Below are 21,403 nucleotides of genomic sequence, written 5' to 3'. Positions count from 1 at the left end.
TTAAAACAGGAAACCTCATGCAGTTTGTTCACTCAGGCTGCAACAGCTCCAGAAGGAATCTGGATCTGTGGCTTTCCCATAAAACTAATGAGGTCTGAACCCCACACTGGGGAGGGAGAGAATAAAAAAACCACAACAAGCAATTTAAGCACAGAGCATTACAGTCTTGTTAAATAGTACGTTAAGAACTCACCTGCAAGTCTGTCTTGGCCAATGAGGGACATAAATCGGGAAGATAGAGTAATACTCAATATTACACAATTAGTCATTGCTGTAAGCACTTTAACTCTGGATTTCTTGGATTGTATCATTTCAAACACTGTTTTTTTTATAGGAACGATATGATAGCTGTCCAAGCACCACAATCAAATCATGCTACCAGAACATTCAGACAATGGATTATCACAGCTTTTATTCTGAACAAGGGAAGACTACCTTATTTTGAACATGGCAGGGGAAGAGTAGAAACCTATACCTGAGGGGGGGGGTTGGTGTTTTGTTTGGTTTTGTTTTGTTGGGGTTCCCCCCTCAACCCTCTTTTGGACTTTCCAAGGTAGGAATGACACAAAAATCTGCCAATCTGAAAAGACAGAAACTGCCTTTTCCAAGAATTTGCACTGAAACAGGGAATAAATTTAAATATGCCAAATCAAAGAGCAGTTTAAACAGCCCTCCTTGTGTTGGCTGAACGCTGGAAGGATGCCCTGTTCCAGGGCATGTTCCCACTGTCTATCACCACCACCAGGCCTAGAGACTTAAGCTCTGTTTAGAAACTTACCTACCAGGTATGTTCCTGTCACAGGAAAGAGGGCCTCTTTACCTTCCAAAACCTTCAAATTAGCAGGTTCAGCAAAGGATTAGTGTGTTCCTTTAAAAAGGTGTAATTATTTAAAGGTTCTCTTAAAAAGGCTGCACCTTTTACCTTTACATCACCATTGGAAGCCTAGTTCTCACCTTGCATCATGAACCACATACTAGCTTTTTTAACTTTACAATCTTTGTTTTAGGGTGATTTTTTTGTTGGTTTTTTTCTTTTTAAGAGTATTTTAGTACCTTCAGTGCATACGTACCTACTTTTTGGTGCATGGTACTAAAAAGGCCCTGACTCTGACCTCAAGTCCTTTGGCAATGGCCAAATATTCCAGCACAGGAAGAGGGAAAAGCCACTAAATCTTAATAACATCCTCGTGATGCAGTCTGAGAGGTCACTATTAGCCATGACATACTGGAGGTGAGAAAAGACTAAAACAGAGAAGACAACCAAATAAACAGAAGCAGAAGAACCAAAAAAAAAAGCTAGAACTGAGCTCCACAAAGAACAGAAACAGCAAAAAACTTGCTTTGCTACAGCACAGGGCACATGTCTGAAGCTGATGACACCTGGGTATTATTCCTGACTGTGGTCCTGACTCCTGGATGACTGCACCAACTCATGTCACACCTCCAACAGGCTCTCCCCTCACATTTTCCTTCTGGACTATAGGTCAGTGGTGGCGAACCTTTTCCTTGCCAAGGGCAGAGGACACTAAATATTACTGGCAACCCACACCTCAACATGTGCCTTCACACTGCATGACAGCAGCACAACCACTCTCCATACAAAACCAATGTGGGCCACAAAAAAACAAAAACTGGATGCCAGTCCCCCAGTTTTCACATTCCCACTGTGAGCTTTTTAAGGAAGGATCAGTTGCTATTTATTGCACCCTGTGTAGAGCAGTGTAGTTCAGAGCTGTTAAATGCGATTCTATAAGCAAGCAGCAACACCGGTAGTTGATTAAGACTGGAATGAAAAACAACAAAATGGGGGGAAAAAAAATTGGCTGGAAAGAAGTGGAGGGAAACAAAAACAACAACAGAAAAAGGAATTCAGTATGACAGAAAAAAAGGAAAACAGATAATGAAAAGATACTTACACGAAAGGAAACCAGATAAAGATACCCAAAAGTGAAAAAGGCTTCCACAGAAAGAGCTAACTTCATTTTAACAAAAAAAAAAAAGGTGGTTTTTTTCATGAGAATGTTGAATTTGGATAACCAAACGAGCAGTATTTTATTTTCCCCCACAGTAAATACATAAAAATAGACACTTATTTTTAAAGAGGAAGCATCTAAGTTCTCAATGCACTTGTTCTCAGAACTAATGCTTTAACCACATTAGTAACAGCTTATGAAAAGACAACAAACTGACTACAGTTCCTTCCCTATCTCGAAGCTACTTTTTCAGAGTCACCATCACTACTGTGATTTTGCAGTTATGAAACACTTTACCCTTGTTACGTCTTGGGGCCTTCCTCCCTATTTCACAGGGTAGGAGCTAAAAAGTTCTGTTCAGGTTCAGTTGACATCTCTTCATCCCTTTTTTTTTTTTCATTTCTGTGTTCTTAAAGTGTCCTTAACTGGACACCTGTGGCAATGACAGAGATATGAAGTACTGTGGATCGTGACAACTACAGGCAAATGTTTTAGAGAACTGGGAATTTACTTGCATACTACATTACTCCAACTCCCCCAACCTTTCCTATGACCACCTGCTCATAATCATTAGAAAGCAGAGTGTCATTTCTAAGCTGGAGTTGAGCACTAAAAGCACCATGCTGGCCCTCACTGGCTCTATTTAATTAGAGATTAGCAGAAACAATAAAACATAGGGAGAATATAAACATAATTTTGCCAGTTTTTCAGTAAAAAGGTTTTGGTTACCAAACAGATAAGAGGATGGCTGCCTATTTTATCTGTGCAGCCGGACCGACGAGTTTACATTCACTGGAACCACACCCCCATCAGAATTCCCTCTGAAATGTCAACACGAACCATATTATTATTTTTCCAAGTTGCTGACCTTTACTGTTGCCTGCATCATAAATCCTGCATTTTGAACTGTTTCTATTCATACAAGAACATGCTCTGCACGCCTCACGATATCTGAACTCTGTACGCAGCTGCCTGCATATCACAAAACAGATGCTCGCTGCAGCCCACCTAAAGAAGCTGCCAAGTTGGACCTTCCTGGTTCCACAAAGTCCACTGGATTACCACCAGTTACGCTACCCACCACTAAGGCAGCCAGGTTTCCCAGGTTCCCCCAAAGCCCTCAGTGTATCTTAGCTTGAATAAAACGTTCCAGAGGATTTTATCAAGGGCCATAGCATACAGGTATTTTAAAATAATTTGATTATGGGGTTAAGTTTAATTTTAATCAGAAAGGAAAAAAACACAAGTCCTTGGATTAGAAGACAGCCATTCCCATTTACTGTTCTTCACAATTAAAATGTTTCATATAGATCATCAGAACTTAATGCATCATACATGTTACACAGTGCTGAACATAAGGCTGTCGATCTGTCATTTCTCTGTAAGCGTTTAATGTGATGAATGATCAGGTTACTAGTCTTTCTAGTATAAAAGCGAGAGAAGCTCTGAGACAAAGAAATAAAGGCCAATGCATATTACAGATCTTACAGTGATTAATATCAGCCCGCCTGACTCGCATCTCTGAAAAACAGTTAAGGTCACTATTCCTCTTCTATTTTTACCATGGATTTCAGTACACCTCCTCAGAACCCTCCAAATACTTGAGATAATTTAATTTAAAGCAGAAACAAGCACATCAGGAACATACAGCATCTGGGCTACAACAAACAATGCCACACCAGCATGTCATAAGAAATATAAGTGACCTTCACTCTTGCCTCTGCTGACAGACACACTTGAAGCCACTTGCAAGCCAGGTTGTTAAGTGTGATTTCTGCAAGGCAATCTAATAAATGAAGATTTTAAAGAGATAAAATAAAACAATAAGTAGTCAGATTTTATTTTAACTGGAAAACCTGCCTTCCCAAATCAACCAACGGTTTGGCAAGCCTAAATGAAAGGCAGACAAACAAACAGCATCTTTTCCTTTTAACACAGAATCTGCAATAAGAAAAAGAAATCAGCATTTTATTGATTTCCATAATACCATCTCTACAGCTTAAAAAACTCAGTCAGCTGCTAACGTTAATTCACTGATGCTATGGAGCCTTCCCATATAATTGTACACCCTCCACTTCGCTGAGCCCCAGGGCGCTGTTTCTAACTTTCCAGAGGACCACTGCACTGAAAGTAGAAACAAAAAAACCTCTCTTTCATTACCCAAAGCAAAATGCAAACCAAATTTTGCTTACATAAATGGGAAATTAGAGAGACTTAATTTTTAAGACAGGGAATAATCTGCCCGTCTGCATATATTTTCAGATTTGATATCATGACAACAAATTCTCATTTAAACTCTCCCCACCTCCCCTTTTTTTCCTTCCTGAGCGTACAAAACAATACAACATATAAATATTGCAACAATTATGATTTCTAGGGATAGATTCTAAAGCCCTTGTCAGATCATAAGTGTTTCAAAGGGGTGATTCAGAATCAGACAGAGATTTTTGTGAATGTCACTATAATTAACACTATAAAAACCTGTAAAATGTTTCCATTGCTATAGGGACTATTTTATAGAGTGAATGTGCATTTCAAAGTTTTTTTTTAAAAAGTTCTTCTTATAAAAAAAATAGAACACCTTATAAACTAAATTAAAGCTATCTTCTCCAAGTCTAAGATCAAAAATGTCCTAAATAATTAATGAAGTAAACTCTGCCATTTTTCTCCATTTCTCAAACAAATTCAGCAGCCCACAACCAAGCAGACAGCTCCAGTACACTTTAGTGAGAGTTTTACTCAATTAGGGACTGCAGAATTTGGCCCAATTAATTTAGTACTGTCTATCTGGAAAGAATGTGGTGGAACTCTGCAGTGTAAATACCCTCCTGGAACTGCCGTACCTAGTCCCCTTTCTTGCTCCCCCTTGTTTACCCTGCCTTGATATTTCAGTACCAACCATACTGTATTCACCATCTCCATCAAGATTCAATGTGCCATTTGAGCTAAAATAGCCTAATTTTGGTATGGTTTCCCATGCATCTATTAATTTGGAATCAGTTTATCTATTTCCTCTGAGAATGGTGAAATGTGTGGATTTTTGTTCCACAAACAAACAAGTTGACAGTATCAATACAGAGTTGGAGAGCCTCTAAAAACAATCTAGTTTGCATAATTAATGTTAATTACAATAACATCTCAATCAGTGACACAAAAGCTTAGCAATGAACACAGTCATACTAGGAAGTGAAAACATGAAACAAAACATGAAAAGATTATGTCTTGTTCTGAAAGAGTATGAAGCAAACTTTCAAGAGATTTACAAATAAGAACAGAAAGGCAAAAGACAGTTGTGCTTTGTTACACGTATTTTCTTTACAGGCTCCTTAGTACAGAGCTTTCTTCTGAGACTAATAAGACAGTGGATCTGAGCTGTGGACACACGAGATAATATTATCTTTCTACAACATCACATCCAAGCCACTATCAACTGCTTCAAAGAAAAACAACTGAGGGCCTGATCCTGCTGCCAGTGATTTCATTAGCAAACATTTAAACAATGTGATGTTAATGTTTGGGGGGGGGTCTGGAGAAGGAGGGGAAGGAAAAAAAAACAACTCCAACTTGAACACTGCATGTAGGTATGGATTCCCTCAGGCACAGAGGAATTTCAGGACAAGATAATGAATTTTTCAACAATATTTTCCTACTTTCCATAGCAACAAGGGAAAGCTAAACATGCAGAAAACTTACCTGCCTGTTTCACTGGTAGCACAGGAGGTTTTTTTGTATGGTCACCTAACACAGCAGCTTTACATTTAATCCTCAGCAGTTTTCTTCATGACCCAAGAAAAATAGTTATCCAATATATTCTTATTTCAAGGGAAGGGAAAAAAATAGTTATGAAAAAATAAGTGCCACTGTACCTCACCCAGATTGATACTGTAGTACACAAGTAGTCATACAAGCATCGTAGGGAGCACTTGCGCAGTAAAGTACCACTCAGCGTGAGTAAGGGTGGCGTAATTGGGTCTGATGAGAGAAGGAATCAGAGCTTGTCACGTCACTATTATAGGGGCCTTTCTGAAAACATGCATTTCTTGATTACTTTTCACATTAATGCAAATCCACCCCGTTAAAGTTAATGAAGTTACACTGGTGCTAAACTAGTACCAGAGGCAGCAGTCTACTTCAGATTAATCTAAGAGTCCACATCTCAAGGACCACCCGCCCCCCAAAGGCAAAAAATCAGGCATTTAAGAAGCCCCGGGGATACACCAGGCAAGTTACTCCTTGGGATAAGGACTGATCTTCTGTATGGTATCAATCTCAGGGCTGTTCCCCTCACTCTCTTTCTAGATAAAGGCAAGACAAGATTTGTTAAATACTTCGTTTCCTCTAGAAATTTACTGATCTTCAGCATACTTAAGACTACGCTTTAATAGTCTCTGAGTAAAGCCATACTTTACTACTTCTTATTCACAAGAGTGCTTAGCTTAAAACAATAAACTTCATGTGGAAGACTCTCAGAATGATGCTGGCCTTTCCTCTTCACTAAAGTTCAGCACATTTATTTGTCAGATGTCTGGGAAAGATGATTTTGGAGCGCTGTGGGGTTTGGTAAACCTTCAATTCAGCAATTAGTTTCCATATGATATGAATTACAAAGATCGAGCAATTAATATTAATAACTAAACCCAGCAAAGTACCAAGACTTCAGATGCCCTGTGTATGGAAACACTGCTGTCCTTGCTGGGGGTTTCCACGTAACTGTTTTATTTTAGCTACTCTGAACGTATGGCACACGAGAAAAATACATTAAGGGAAAAAAAATAAAAATCAATAGCAATGAAATAGAGACATAACCATTTTACAATAAGCACTCCCAGTATCAATCCAAGCCACCAAGACTGCCCACTGCAGACCACGGCTTCACCCTAGGATACACAAAGTCTCCTGCCATACCAAGTCAAGCTCAGGTAATACTGAAAGATCCAGGCACGACAAGGTGGGAAGGATGGTGCATCTGGAAGTAAAAAAGGTGGGTTTCCCTGATTTTCCAAGGACAGTGGCCAGAGACCAGTCTGGAGGGGTCTGGCCCACCACTCGACCCGGGCAGCTTGCCCCTCACATCAACCTTCACCACAGCCTCAGCGAAGGGGGGTGGGGGGAGAGGATGTAAAATAACAAAAAAAAAAAAATAAAAAAAAAAAAAATCAAACATATCACCGGCAGCATGACACGCATCTGTAGCCGGCAACGACGGCGGGTTTCTATATTTTTTTTAATCCCCCCCCCCCCCCCCCGCTTCTTTTCCAGCCCGAGGGGGAAAGTACCTCGGCGGCCGGTGCCAGGCTGCGCCGTGAGGAGAATGCCCCCAACTTTCCAACAGTTGGCAGGCACCGGAGGCACCCGGCCCGCCGCCTCCCTGAGCCACCGGGGGCTGCCCCAGCCCGCCGCCCACCCGCTGCCCACTCCCGCACACACAACCCCCCCTCCCCAGCCCCGGGCCGGCAGAAAGGAGCGAGCCCGGGAAGGCCGTGCCCGGCACTCACCCGCTCCGGGGGGCTCCGCGGCGAGGGCCGTTGAGGACCGCTGAGGGAAGCGCTGAGGGGAGCGGGGGGTCAACGGCAAGATGGGACGCGGAGGGGAGGCGGTGAGGGGAGGGGGGGTACGCGCGGGTTAAGAATTTAAACCGGAGGGGGGAAATTAATGTAAAAATGAGCGTGCGGCGAGGCGCCGGGCTGCGCGACGGAGGCGGCGGCCGGGGCGCTGAGGCGGCTGTGCTCTATCCCATGCCGCTGCGGTGGCCCCGGGCGGCGGCGGCAGCCGAGCTGGGGGGGAAGTTGGGGCCGCAGCCGGCGGGGAGGATGTGACACCGTGACAAGTACGGCCCGCCAGCCATGTACCGGGGGAGGAGGCGGGGGAGGCGGCCACCCGCGCGTAGGGGGCCGGGGCAGCCCAGGCAGCACCGCCCGCCCGCACACGGCATTTAACGGCGCTGACGGGCCGCGCCGTGACTCACACACGGGAGTTAGTCACAGGGCGGGACCGGGGAGGGGGGGGGGAGGACACCGCCCCGCCCCGCCCCCCGGGCGCCCCGCCAGCCTACAGAATGCCGCGGTCCGGCGGATTGGCGTGGCGTCCAGCCAATGAACGCGCGGATCTGCCGCCAGCGGTGGAGCGGCCCCGTCCGCCCAATGAGTCTTCTGAGGACACTGCCGCGAAGTGTTGGGGAGGGCTGGAGGGACACCCCGCGGGGCGGGAATTGTGCACTGGCCTGCCGCCGCGGCCAATCAGAATTGAGGCTTGGCTTGATGGGCGTCGAGGCGCGACCCAATCAGGATTGCGGGGGAAGGGGGGGGGGAGGGGGAGAGGAGCCTGTTCCCGCCCTCTTGCCGGGAGCTGCTCACGCAGAGCGCGGAGGGCGGGGGAGGGAGCGAGCGTGACTGGAGCTGGAGGGCGGGCGGCCCAGGGGAGGGGAGCGGGCATCCAGCGGGCCCCGAGGGCGGCGGGCGGGGGCGTCGGGGCGGCACCGGTGTGAGGGCTCGGGTGGGAGTTACCTCAGCGAGCGGCGGAGGGGGGCCCTGGAGGCGGGAGTTACCTCAGTGAGGGGGCACCAAGGCGGGAGTTACCTCAGCGGGGGGCGGGGGGGGGGGGGGGGGGGGGAGGGTAGGACACTGAGGCGGGAGTTACCTCGTTGTAGGGGGGACGATACTGAGGCGGGAGTTACCTCTGAGGGGGAGACGCACTGAGGCGGGAGTTACCTCAGCGCGGGGGGTGAGGGCACGGCACTGAGGCGGGAGTTACCTCAGCGAGCTAGGCGGGGTCGGGCGGGGCGGAGGGAGTGGGCCCGGCGCCTCTGAGACCCCGGGGAGGGGAAGGACTCGCCCCGGGGTTGCCTGCGGAGCGGGGCCGGCGGCCGGGAGCTGTCCGGGGCGGAGAGGGGTTCGCCCCGGGGCAGCGCGGCGCAGCCAAGGTCGTTTCCCGCGGGAGGAAGGAGAGCGCGGCTGAGGCCTGCTCCGGGGTAAACCGGGGCGGCCCCGCTGGCACCGGGCAGGGAAGGGCTGGCCGGCAGCCGGGTGGGAGGTGGAAAACCTGGCCTGTGAAAGCCTCGGCTTCCCTCGGCCCCAAAGGACCGCGGGGTTTGGAAGAGGGAAGTTGGGGTTTGCTCGTGTTTGACAGGTGTCACGGCTGAAAGGCTGAATATTTCCAGCTCTCTCGTCCACCTTTTCCTCTTGGGTGGATTTTTTGAGGGTTTTTTTTTGTTTTTGTTTTGGTTTGTTTTTTTGGGTGTTTCGGGTTTGGGTTTTCTTGTCTGATATTTTTAGAGAACAAAGCCCATCTCAAGTTCCGGTGTGATGTCAAAATTTGACCAGATGAATGAAAAAATAAAAGTAATAGCACTGACAGTTGCATTACAAAGTGCAGTTTCTTTTGTGCTGCTGGGGGGGATTGACAAATAGGAGCAGTATCGGTGTAAAAAAGCAACACTTTTCACAAATTATTAGTATTGGAGGAATTTATTTTGGGTAGAGTGAGGAAGTAATGCCTGTAAAGAGTTTCCAACAAAATACTGGAGCCCTACCAAAAATTTAATCCTGGTGAAGGAAATGAGATACTCAAATTGTGTGTCACCTCTTCATCTCTACATACAAACTGTTAAAATAAGACCTGGGTTTTTTTCAGTAAAAGCATAAAATAGCTGATAGACTTCTGTAAGGTAATGAGATAATGCTATCAGAATAAGGGACTACATTGGCATTTTCCCAGGCTGCAAAAATACAGTTTTGTTTGCTTTAAAAACTTGTTCTTTGGACAGAGTGCTATAAATACAGGGTTGGTTTTTTTTTTTTCTTTTTCTTATTTTGGCATCCACAGTAATGGAAGAGCTGAAAAACTATAACCTGCAATAATTTGTTCTTGGTTTTCACTTTAGAAATAATGGGACTAATTACAGTTTTTTCCTGCTTGCTTTTATCGAGATCCAGGGAGCTGGAGTGAAGATTTCACAGTTGCTCATTTGAAGCAGGAATGTTAAATCACACCAAAGAAATGGCCTTCAGAGTTGTCTCTTAGCATCTAAGGCATCATCCTGCCAGCTGTCCTATCATCCGCAGTGTCTTGCAAGAAATCCAGGATGAATGGTGCTCAGAGTGCTTTAGTGTGAAAGGGGAAGGACAAATAAGACCAGTAAGGCCATCATGTAATGAAAAATAAAAAAAAAGGGGGGGGGGGGGGGAAATGGTGCCATACAGACATGCAGGATTTGAGTGGGATTTTTCTTTTTCTTTCATCAAAGAAAGAGAAGTGGGATCTTATGCCTTCCTGAGCATTTAGCACTGGCACAGAATGAGCTGTAAGAAATTAGCCGCCTTCATGCTGAGGGCCCAGGGAGTTTCTTACATGCAGAAGTCCTTGGGCAGTGGCGCTGCTCTGCTCATCAGCTGCATGAAGCCATAAACCCTTCCATTCTAAGATATTATTGGGAAAATAATGTTTAATAACTACCACATCTTCCCTGTTTCTTCAGTCTGCTTTGAAAGCATCTGAAGGCTTCCCCACCCCGACTGGCGTGTTCATAAAACTTTGAGGATTTGTTGACTAATATTTCCTTTCGTGTTGGAATCTGCTGAGCTCTGCTATTGTAAATGCTCTTGCTTTAACTGCTCTTGGATTAGAATGAACTGAATCCACCCTATTGTTCTTCTGTTGCATTTTATTTTACGCATACTGCATTTTGCTCTTCTCCTGAGTGATTGGCTGTTTGCATTAGAATTTATGAATATGAACGTGCATTTTGTTTGTCACAGACCTGTTTCCACTGAAACCCAAGGCAGTTGCCTTGGCGTAAGGGATTCATCTCGGCTAATCATTGGGAATAACAAAGGATTTTTATAAGTGATCCCCATATTTGAATTGATGGCAAAAGCAGAGAATATGAGATCTGTTGTCTCTTTATTTTTCCTGCCATAGTAAGAGGTTAAAATACTTGCAGGTTCTGTAACCATCAGCAGTGCTCGTGCACTGATTTGTGCTTAGCAACTTCTGAACGCTGCACAAAAGAGGGCTTTGCATCAGATTCTGTGCAATTTAGTGAATAAAATAAAAGAGTATTACCATTCAATGATAGAGAGAGAAATATATATATACACACACACATCCTCTTTAAAGACCTGAAAGGGGTGAGAATTTAAGGGTAGATGATTGTCCTTTTGTAGTTGTATCTTCTTTAACAGCAATATTCTAAGGGAATTGAGACAGAAATTGAGCTCGTGAATTTGGGCACGATTGCTTCTGGAGGGTAAAAGTCTACAAGCAATCATTCTGCTCTGCTGCTACAACCTACTATGGGGGCTTCGCATGCGTGCGCTTCCAGAGACAGCAACCAAGGTAATATTTCATATCATCACGGTGCTGCAGGTTTCCCAATATACAAGAGTTTTTCTTCAGGGCCAGTGCTGGCAAGGAAGCGATTAGATGGAGATCTTGGCTTTTACTTCTGAAATCTCAATTTCACAGTTAGAGAGAAAAGTTTGAAAACACAGCCTGCTGCCGAAGGTTTCAGTTTGAGGTGGTTTGTTTTTGGTTTTGTGAGTTTGGTTGTTTTAGAGCCAGTTGTCGAGGAGCATGTTTGCTTCAGCTGAACTGAGCCAAGCTACTCTTCAGTTAGGCTGGGTTTAGCAATCAGCGTTTCCTCAGAACTGCTTCAGAACTGCTTACGACTAAACTAGTGCTGCTTAGACAAGGATGAGCTCAGCAGGGATGCTTGTTGTCCCTGGCCTGGAAATTCAGTAGCTCCCCCTCTGTAATTTGTGTGGTGCAAAACTCTGGAGGAAGGTCATGCATCTTGTGTTTGGCTCTGGCTTTGCACGAAGGTTTCCACAGCTGCTGCTACACAAGTCATTCGGGAGAAAGAACCAAGCCACAAAACCCAAAGTAAAAGGAGCTCAGGCAATCAGGCCTGCTCAAGGTGCGCCTGTAGCCAGGTGAGGTCCCAGGAGCTTGATGCAGCTCTCCCATCCTTGTAAGTGGAGAGTAGTTCCCCTGAAGCCTGTGAATTTGAGGTTTCAAAGCCCAAAAGAGGGGCCTGATCTCTCCCTGCTTGCATCCAGGGGCATCTCAAGCAGAAATCTTTGATACCCGTGCAGGTGCCCTGGTGACGTAAACTTCACTTCGAGCTGCATCTTCCAGGGAGCGTCAGAAGGTATGTATCGTGTTCAAGGGAATGCTTGCTAAAAATACTTGTTCTTTTGAGCGTAATTGAGGTGATTTGGTAGATAGTTTCACGCAAAGACCTCTGAGCTTGTTGTTCGGGTTTTTTTCAGCACAATAGCTGTTTACAAAATAAAGTTGTTTAGTTAGTTATCAAACTCGGGGAATACCTTTAAAAACCTGCAAATATTCACTTACATCTGAATGAAAGCAGTGAATTTCCTTCAGCTGTGTTTGCTTTTTGAAAACATTCCAGTCAATTAGATTAGTGGCTGGAAATGTTTATGGAAAGAATTTTAAGCCCATTTTAGAGGGTATTCATGGAAAGCAAAATTTTATAATTTTATCTCAAAAACACAGTCATCTTACTGAGTGTTAATTTATATTTGTCAACTCGGGAAATGCAAGCCAGTATTACATGTCTGATTTGTTCAGGTCATGTGTCTCTCCCATTCGTCCAGTCTCCTCTCTTCCTGCCGTGCTGCTTCCTACTCCTCTGCTATGCCAGGGATGGAAAACGTAACATTTTATTTGTTCACTTCACACCTCCTGCATTTCCCTCTGAACAGAGGGCTCCTTTCTTGAGCAACAGTGAAAGTAAACCACTATCACAAAGCAAACTTGGGGCCCTGGAATATGAAACCACTCCCTGCAATATTTAAATTCCTTTGAAAACCATCCTCTGCCATATGTCTATAAACACTGTCCAGCTGCAATGAGCTTATAGATTCTTGGAGACCATCTGAATTTAGCAAAGAAATAACAATACTGTGTGCTGAGAGAGAGCCAATTGCCATTTTAAGCATTTCATTTAGATCTTCAGATACTTTTTATTCTTTCTCTGTTGCCAATTGTTAGGTAAAATCAGGATCAAAGGTATACCAGTTTAATATACTTACTTTTCTTAAACGAGGTTCATCTTTCTAAATAGTTACATGAAAATTATCAGGTTTATTACAGGACATGCAGTATAATTGTGCAGTTTAAAAGACTGAAATTTAAATTTAATGTCATTACTACCGTATCATAAGCAGGCTAATGTGCGTGCTCCAGCAGTTTAGCATTACATTCCCAATCTCTTTGCTTCACAAATGACTGAGAGAAGATCCAGAGCTCCTGTTGCAAGAAAACAGACCCTCCTTTACCTAAAGGCAGAAAAATCTGTAATGGTTTTTATCCCTAAAGCGTGCCATTTACATGCGCATTTGTAAACTGCTCCTACACCTTACACCATGCTGCTGCTGTTGGTTAACGCTTTGGGCTGTTCCGTGTCACTGTCCCCACAGAGCACGGTCAAACACCAACTTTTCCTGTAATTTTAAAACTGAAATTACTTCAGTAATATCTTGTAAGTCCTTCTGCTCAAATAGCGTTATTGCCTGGTTTATGAACATTTTTGATCCAATACATGGATGTGTAATGTGCAGAGTTGCTTGTATTATTCCATTACTAGAAACCATGTAACATTTATTATATTAAAATACACTCCTGAATGCTTCACTTTTAAGTCCAAAGTCCAAACCACAGTTTAAATATGTTCTTTTAATTTTTCCCCTACATTTATTCTAGAAGCTAGCAGAACTTCTACATGGGCCTCTTAAATGCCTAATGGGTATTTATTTGCAAACTTCCTGCACCAAGCGTGTCAGAAGCATTAAGGTTACCTGCAGCACCTCAGTATTGCCAGTTGTCATCTGGCTACAGCTCGTTCAGGGCAGAAGTCATATGGGTTTTCCTGCTTAGGGATGGAGTGGCAGAGACAAAAATACAATAAATAATAGCAATGAACCAAGCACAATTTCTCTGTCAGATGCCAAGTGTCAAGTACTTATAGCCAGGCTGCTTTCGTGTGGTCCATGAGAACAAGATTTAGCTGTAGGAAATATCCCGTGAGAAAATTTCAAACACAACAGCTTGAGAAAATTAAGCTGCATGTGGACAAGCATGGTGAATTTAAGGGAAGGTTATATCCTGTGAGGTGTTTGTTGAACTCAAATTGCAAGTTCCTCAAACGGGATTTTTATAGGAGATCTACCAGATATTTATTGTGAGTGGCAACCACCAATTCCTGACACGTTGGTGCTGGCAGAAAGTAGGGTATAAATGAAGGGAACAATTTTAGTCATATGGCAATCTGGCACAGCGCTTTTACATTTTAATTATGCTGCAGAAAGGTCAAGGCTGGATCTGTGCCGGCAGAGGGATAATTTGCTTTTATGGTTTACGAATGTACATCTCCAAAACTGAAGAACCAACAACTGGAAAATAAAATTTTCCTGTGTAGGCTGTTGGTTCTGATTTGCTTCTAAACCAGCCTTCCAGAGGCATTCTGAAATCTTACTGGCTTATCTCACATTGCCAGGGTGACCATGCAGTTCTCAAGGCAGGGCTGGAACATCTCCACGTTGAGAAGGATGCAGAATCCAAGTGTCTTGACTGTCAGTTGTGGCACAGCGTTTGGCGTGCTAAGGGTAATCCAAGGGGAATCTGTACAGGCTGATCTGCCTCTGAAAAAGGGTCTGTAGGCTTTCTGCTCTGCAGAGGAGGGAAGACGATGGTTGACGTGGCTTTTCAGTATCATACTGTTCACCCTCCAGCGTGGCCAGAGGAGAAGGGGTGCTTTCCATGCACCAGGACATTTCCCCTCAACTTTTTCTAACTGGTGGCCGCCTGCTCACCTTAGCAGGGGCAGCCAATGCAATTTTGTGAGACCTCTGAAGGAGTTGCACAGTGGTAATAAGACTATTTTTTAATTTTTTTTAAATATAATTTTCTTTTTTAAATTATTTTTTTAAAAAAATATTTTATTTTACCCTGTCTTCAGGCCTGGTCCCACACGACCCGTAAGACCAGGTCATGATACAGCTCCCAGTAAGACAACTTTTGCAAGAGCCTCTTGCATATCAAGGTTTAAAGATCAGAAAGTTGCAAAGGGATGGGCTTGTCAAAGAGAAGGTGATGTGCTCTTGTTTTGAGGCCATATGTTAAGCACCATGCCCGAGTTCAAATATAGCTCTTGAATTACCTGTGTCTTTTTCCAATAAACTATTTCCTAAAGATAATAATAATAATGATAACAATAAAACACATAATACGTTAGCTTTGGGACTAGCTGTTTGCAGTTGGGTATGCGGTTTCTCTCCAGGGAGAAGGAGCCAGGGCCCGTTATTTGTTTGCCAGCATCACTGCAAGGCTCAACCCCCTGGGGGGACGTGGCTGGGGTTGGTGCTGTACAGCCCTCCCCAGCAGCAGGAGGCTTCCCCGGAGCCTGCAAGTCCCAACAGATAAGCATGGAGCAGGGCACCATACAAAACCAGAGGGCTAAAATGATTTACTTCAGGATAAGACTCACCTCTGCCAGAAGATCCCCCCCACACACACACACCTTGATTGCTTTATCTCTGTGGTGCTGGTGGAGCTGCAGGGGTGGAGTCTCAGGTAGAGCAATGGTTAATTCAGTAAGAGCAGAAGGAAAATGTCTTGCTACAATTTTAATTCCTACAGTTGTCCTGTCTTACCTCTGTTGTAAACCCGAGGGCCTGCGTGCAGGCGGGAGTGTTTCTGTTAGAAATGCTTCTGCAAATAAATATTCTGAAAATCAGCATTGTTTTGTTTAAAAAAGAATGGATGTGCACCTTCAGTGACCTCTATTTTTCACTCCACTGAAGTGATTATAAATGGCTTTACTTCTCCATCATGCCTCTGCTGCGGACACTATTCATTGTGTTTACCTCACTGTCCATACCCAGGTGTGCTGAATGTTTTATTCACATTTCCAAATGCTGCCTTTCCCCCGAGCTGGGGCAGACTGCTCCTGCAGCAGTGATTCAGAACTTATTGCTGTGGTTATCCACGCCGCAGGAGCGCCCAGGATCGATGCATGGGTACCATTTCCATCTGCGGCTCGGCTTGTTCCCCACTGGCACGGAAATAGGGCAGGGGCTGGAGAGACGCGTGGGTGACCAGAGTGCTGGACCGGTGGGTCTGTCCCTCAGTGTCCCTCAGAATTGTGCGTGGGAGCTGTAGCCTGGCCCCACAGTCAGGACAGTGTCAGAATATGTCATGGGCCAAAATAAGGGTCAGGGACCAGCCTGGGTATTGGGAACAGACACGCAGGGAAGCACTTGGTGGCAACTGGGGAAATGTGCCAAGCTCAATAGAGAGGTCTCCCCCTCTCTGGGCTTTATCCAGTCCTGCTGAGCAATAGCCAAGCCAATGCCAGGAACTGGAAAGTGAAACTGTGCAAAGACAGGGAAAAGAATAAAAAAAAAAAGGGGAAAAAAAAAAAAAAGAAATCCAAGCTGAAAAGCTGGGAGGAAAGAACACCAGAGCAAAAAGCTGGTGTGCTGGAAATAATTTGTTCAGACTGAATCCGCTGGGTGATTTCAATAACGGAGGGGCAGCAACTTTGCTGCGCTTGGGAATGTCGTGCTTTTGGACCCACTGGTTTATTTACAGCATTTCTTTTGCTCCCCCTCCTGCACTGAGCTAAAGCCAGTGAGCGAGAGGGAGGGAGGAAGGGAGGGAGAAAAAGAGGCCGAGAGCCTTCTGCGGTCGGCGGGGGCCTATAAATAGCCGGTGAAGTCTTCTAATACCAATAGGGTGCGTCATTACGGCCCTCCCCGGCTCCGCTCGGCAGCAGCAGTGCCAGCAGGGGCGGGAGCTGCAGCAGCACCCAGAGCTGAGCAGCTGGGCTTGGCACCCACGGCGCTGGGAGAGGGGGGCCGGGAGGTGCAGGGGGGTTGGCGCTCTCTGCTGCAGCTTGTCTCAGGGAAAAGGAGGCGAGAAACGAGCCACGCGTCCTACGAGCCTCCCCGCCTCGCCCGGGTGTTGCAAAGCTTATTCTAGGTTTTGCTCTTGTGGCTGCCCAGTTGGCACCGGGGAAATGCCTCTTACTGGAATAAATGGGCGTCTGAGGTCTGTGTCTCTGCCTGATGCGGATGTTGGGGGGATTTCTGAAGTCCTGCCGTGCTGTTCTCTCCCCCACCTCACTCCTCCTCACCCCATAGTAAGGGTCAGAGGAGGAAGAATAGGTGGTGGAGTAAGTTGGGCAAGACGGGCAGGATGGTTCAGTGCTACCAGCCAGCGATGTCTTATCATGGGGTTAAATGTTGCTCTCAAAGGTGGGACACTAGAGGGGATTTCTAACGCAAATTCCCCACGCCTGTCACCACCCCCCTCACCGCTGTAGATAACCCTCTCATACATAAGGCTACTGCTCTGCCTGGTCTTTTTAGAACACTGCCGTCAAATCCAGATTTCAGGGCTGGGGTGCCGGAGGACCTGGTGCTTTCTTTTCTGAGCTCCAGCTATCGGCCCCATAGCAGCAAGCTGTGGTAAAGCACTTCTTGCAAAGAACCTCTATCTAACGCAGTATAAAATGCTTGCATAAATAGGGGGAGGACTTTTGATACTAATTAAAATGAGACTTCAGTCATTTTCCCTTTTTTTGCAACACTGCAGTATTTCTTGAGCATCCTGACCTGCTTCCTATCAGTCATTTCTCTTCCCTATCTGCTTTGTATTCCTTCATTGCTCCTTGGAAGGTTTTGCAAACTCAGATGCATCTTGATGTGTATTTGTAGGAGTGCAGTTAATGGGGATCTCCTTATTAGACACCAGTTTCAGTGAGTTATGATGCCACTAATAAAAGGGTGAGGACAGACTAGCCAAATCTCACTGGTTTCAACCGTCCTCCAAAAGAAATTTTTCATTACGGAGCACTGTGGAAATTGCTCGCGTCAACCCGATGGAAAGAAGTGGAGTAACCCACAGGCAAATTCTTCCTGCCTGGGTCTGTTTGCTCAAAAATTGACCTGTTAAACCAGAAGATGCCAGGCTGACACAGACAGGTCTCTCTGCCGAGCCAATGCCATGAGATACGCTCCTGTTCAAGGAAGCTGGTGATTTCTCCCAGATTTGGGGATCTCCGTGGGGTCCACCAGTGCCTCATCCATATCCAGCAGAGCAACCATCTCTGTGAAATCACACTGCACCCAGCAACTGGAGACCCCTCCAGGCATCCTAATTTCCTGCATTTCCAGACGTTGAAGCTCCGGGAGCGGTGTAGAGCTGGCTAAGGGCAGCTTCTGCAAGAAGAGGTGCAACTCTCTGTGGGTGTTTGAACACCCAGCAGGTTTGTCAGTACAAAACCCAGCACAGAGACAGGAGGGTGAGGATGCTGGTTAATCTGTTTGGGTATCAACGGAGGTGACTGGCATTTAAGGATCAGCCCGTGGTGGGCTCTGCTGTGTCAGCAGAGGCTGCAGTGCTTGTAGCAAGTGATAAAATGCCACTGAGAGAGAGTGGGACCGTCCCCACATAGGACCAACTCACTCCCAAGCTGTGTTTGACTCCAAGCATCACTCTTTTCTCAATGTCTGAAAAGTCTAAGCTTCAAAGCACTTGGGTTTGTGAGCATTTTGAAAGGATGGGTGCGGAAAGAACTAGCAATCTTGCCTCCCCTCCAAAAAAACACCCTAAATCCCAGCAAATAAAATTATTGATGTGAAACTTCTGCCTAGGTTGACTTTTAAGAGGAGACAGTGGATTTGGGAATAATCAATAAATTATTATAATAATAATATTACATCATATAAAATATAATTCTTATAAATTGAGCTCTGAGTGTGAGAGCCAGGCTCACCCTCAGACACACTCTTCTGCATCCCTCTGCACCCAAGCCAAGCTCCACGCAGGTTGCTAGAGCCTGGGATGGAGCTGATTGTGCCCTGCCATGGATTCTCTGCACCAGGCACATCCCATTTGTGAGGATGTGATGTCTTGGGTGCCCATGTCCCACCAGCTGCCTGTGTTTTTCCATCATGCTGAAAATATCTCCATCAGCCTGATTCGGTCCCCAGCTCTGCTCTCAGCAAAACGCAACCAGGGCAAGAGCAGCCTCCTGAGGCAGACCCGTTCCCGTCCCGGGGAAACCTCAAACCCTGTTTCCCCATCTCACAGCAGCCTCCTCCACATTCTCCCAAGTAATTTTGGATATGTACATCTTTTCACAGGGAAAAACAAAACGTGATGTAAAAGAGGTTCAAAACATCTTTTTTTCTCAACAGTGAGGTCCACACTGGCAACAGGCTTGATATGAGCTGGGATCTACTTTCCTGAACTGAAATCATGAGGATTACTCACATGTTTAAAAATAAGCCCACGCTGAAATTCCCTCGTTGGATTAAAACCTAAACGCTGCAATTGTCACTTTTCCCACCAGAGGAAAGTGCCAGTGGCTTAACTAAATATACCATCCACATCGCTGCCTGCCATTTCCAGATTGTTTCTCTTTCCCCCTTTACTGGAACTCTTCCATGTTTCTGTAAGTTTATTTTACTTTTTGGTTGGTTTCCTTTTTTTTTTCACCAATTCATCACCTTTCCTGCAATGTCCCTTTCCCTGAGCCATCTATGATCTCTCGTCCTGCCTTTTCCATTTCTTCCCCAGCCTTCTCTGCCTGTTTGCCACCCATTGCTTCAAACATGGGGGAAACGACCCAAACTGTGAATTTCTGTAAGCGGTAGAAGAAATAAAGTCAAATTCACCCTGGATTTCTGTCTCTTCCATGCAAGAGCTGACAGAACTTTTTCCAGGGTTGGGGCAACTTGCTGGTAGGGATGCTCTGGTGTCTAAGAAGAGTTGCGCTGACACGAAGCTATTTCCAGGTGGTACGTGGTCTTCAGGATGACTCTGATGAAAAAAGTGGACTCATGGTTTTGTCACACGTGAAGAAGAAACTGCGAGCAAGAATGAGGAAAAGTTAAGGACTTCATGCAAGTCCAATGTTTTATTCTGTGCTTATTTTGCTTTGAAACAGAAAACATCCATGAACCGGTTTTTAAGCATGTTGGTTTCTGTTTATTCACCTGCTTTGGCCTCTCTCTCCCTCTGCATTTTTCCTTGCTGAAAAAGAAAAGATGCTAAATAAATTTAAAAAAAAAAAAAAAAAAAAGGAAGGAAAACTGGTTACTTGTGAGAAAAGCTTCACAGAAAACCAGAATACTTCCATTAAACTGAAAGCATAGCATGGACCAGCACCCCTGCTTGCAGTGTAGTGCTGACACTGCTTGTGGGTGGTTTCCAGGCACAAGCTGAATGCTGGCACGGTGAGATCTGCCTGTAGGCTGGCTCAGGGACTTGGGTGGACTCAACCTCTTAGCTCCGACCCTCGCCATCCATGGGAAATGCTCAGTCAGGAGCACCACTGATGGCAGCTTTCGCCCGGGTGGCCAGCCAGCCCCCTGCTTGCTAGTCTGATTTCCAGGGGCTTGGGGAGCTCATGGGCTGCCTGCGTCTTGGGGAGGTCCCTCGAATGCTGCTCCACCAGTTGAGCCAAGGCTGCCCATGCAGCCCACGTGCCTGCAGCTGCTGCTCAGCACTTGCTTAGGCTGTGATTGCGCTAAAAATGCAGCAATAGAAACATGCGGTGTTTTGCTGGTCACCTAAACCAGCGCCCAGCTGTATTGCGAGCCATTCCCAATGCAGGCAATACCGTGAATCTGTGGGGCTCCCCGAGGAGACAGGGAAATGTTGGCTCATTAGCTTTTCCCTCAGTGGAGGTCTTCTACCCAAAACCTTGGGGAAAAGCTTTTTTTTGTGCATTCATCTCATATATTGCTCAATAAGAGAGCCAGGGAGCAGCCTTCAGCCCCAAGGGCAAACGCCAGGTTGGCCGTGTGTTCCCGGTGCAGCACCCCATATAGTGCAAAGCCATTCTTACTGTTTTTCATGTGTGTGTTTGGGTTTTTCCCCCCAGTATTTAAAATAGCGTCAGGTCTCTGTTGCAGCCTGCCAACAAGAGGTTTTCATGGCGTGAGCAGGAAGGGGGTTCTGAATGCCCCAGGGGGTGGCATGAAGGTGTTCAGGTGCAAAACCTCAGTGGGATAATGTGGGAGGAGGGGGGCCAGTGGTGCTGGAGTTCAGCCAGAGTCTGTCCCAGGAGAGCATCTACAGCATTTGAGCCAGGGAACCGGCTAACAGCCAGGCAGTTCTGCCAGGCCCACATCCCACCCAGCGGCATAGACACAGCCTTTGGGTCCCTTCTCCATCCGCTGAATTTGGTTTCTGCAGGGGGTACAGGACTGAACGGGGAGTGAGGGGAATGTGTCAGGAGAGAGACACACACTTGAGGACTGAGCAAGTGCCTTTCTGTAGGAAAACTTTCAAAAAAGTTCAACTGGCCAAAAGAAGAAAGTGAGAGGATACTTTTATGGCTGACCCCAAAGGTGCCTCACAGTGTTTCAGCCAAGTTTGCCACCTTATTTCACAAG

The 21,403-nt window shown here is 45.8% G+C and overlaps 1 protein-coding gene and 1 long non-coding RNA gene across 3 annotated transcripts in view; one reads left to right on the top strand and one right to left on the bottom strand.

The window, feature by feature from the left end:
* SERTAD2 (SERTA domain containing 2) overlaps positions 1-7,939 on the bottom strand; it is an 82,463-nt gene extending 74,524 nt beyond the window's left edge. The window contains exon 1 of the mRNA XM_055714119.1: positions 7,469-7,939. The gene's annotated coding sequence lies outside the window, so the exon portion shown is untranslated. The remainder of the gene's footprint in view (positions 1-7,468) is intronic.
* Positions 7,940-8,709: 770 nt separating this feature from the next.
* On the top strand, positions 8,710-20,039 carry LOC114015840 (uncharacterized). 2 transcript variants are annotated; one of them, XR_008732970.1, is made up of 4 exons: positions 8,710-10,106; positions 11,153-11,306; positions 12,029-12,120; positions 19,799-20,039. It is a non-coding gene; the product is annotated as an uncharacterized LOC114015840 (long non-coding RNA). The 2 variants fall into 2 exon arrangements; XR_003560004.2 differs by lacking the exon at positions 19,799-20,039 and adding an exon at positions 12,564-13,628.
* Positions 20,040-21,403: the final 1,364 nt, after the last annotated feature.

Source organism: Falco cherrug, chromosome 6, assembly GCF_023634085.1.
Source record: "Falco cherrug isolate bFalChe1 chromosome 6, bFalChe1.pri, whole genome shotgun sequence".
Lineage (NCBI taxonomy): Eukaryota > Metazoa > Chordata > Aves > Falconiformes > Falconidae > Falco > Falco cherrug.
Note: the sequence above shows the minus strand (reverse complement) of the source record. Positions and strands in the feature narration are given on the sequence as shown.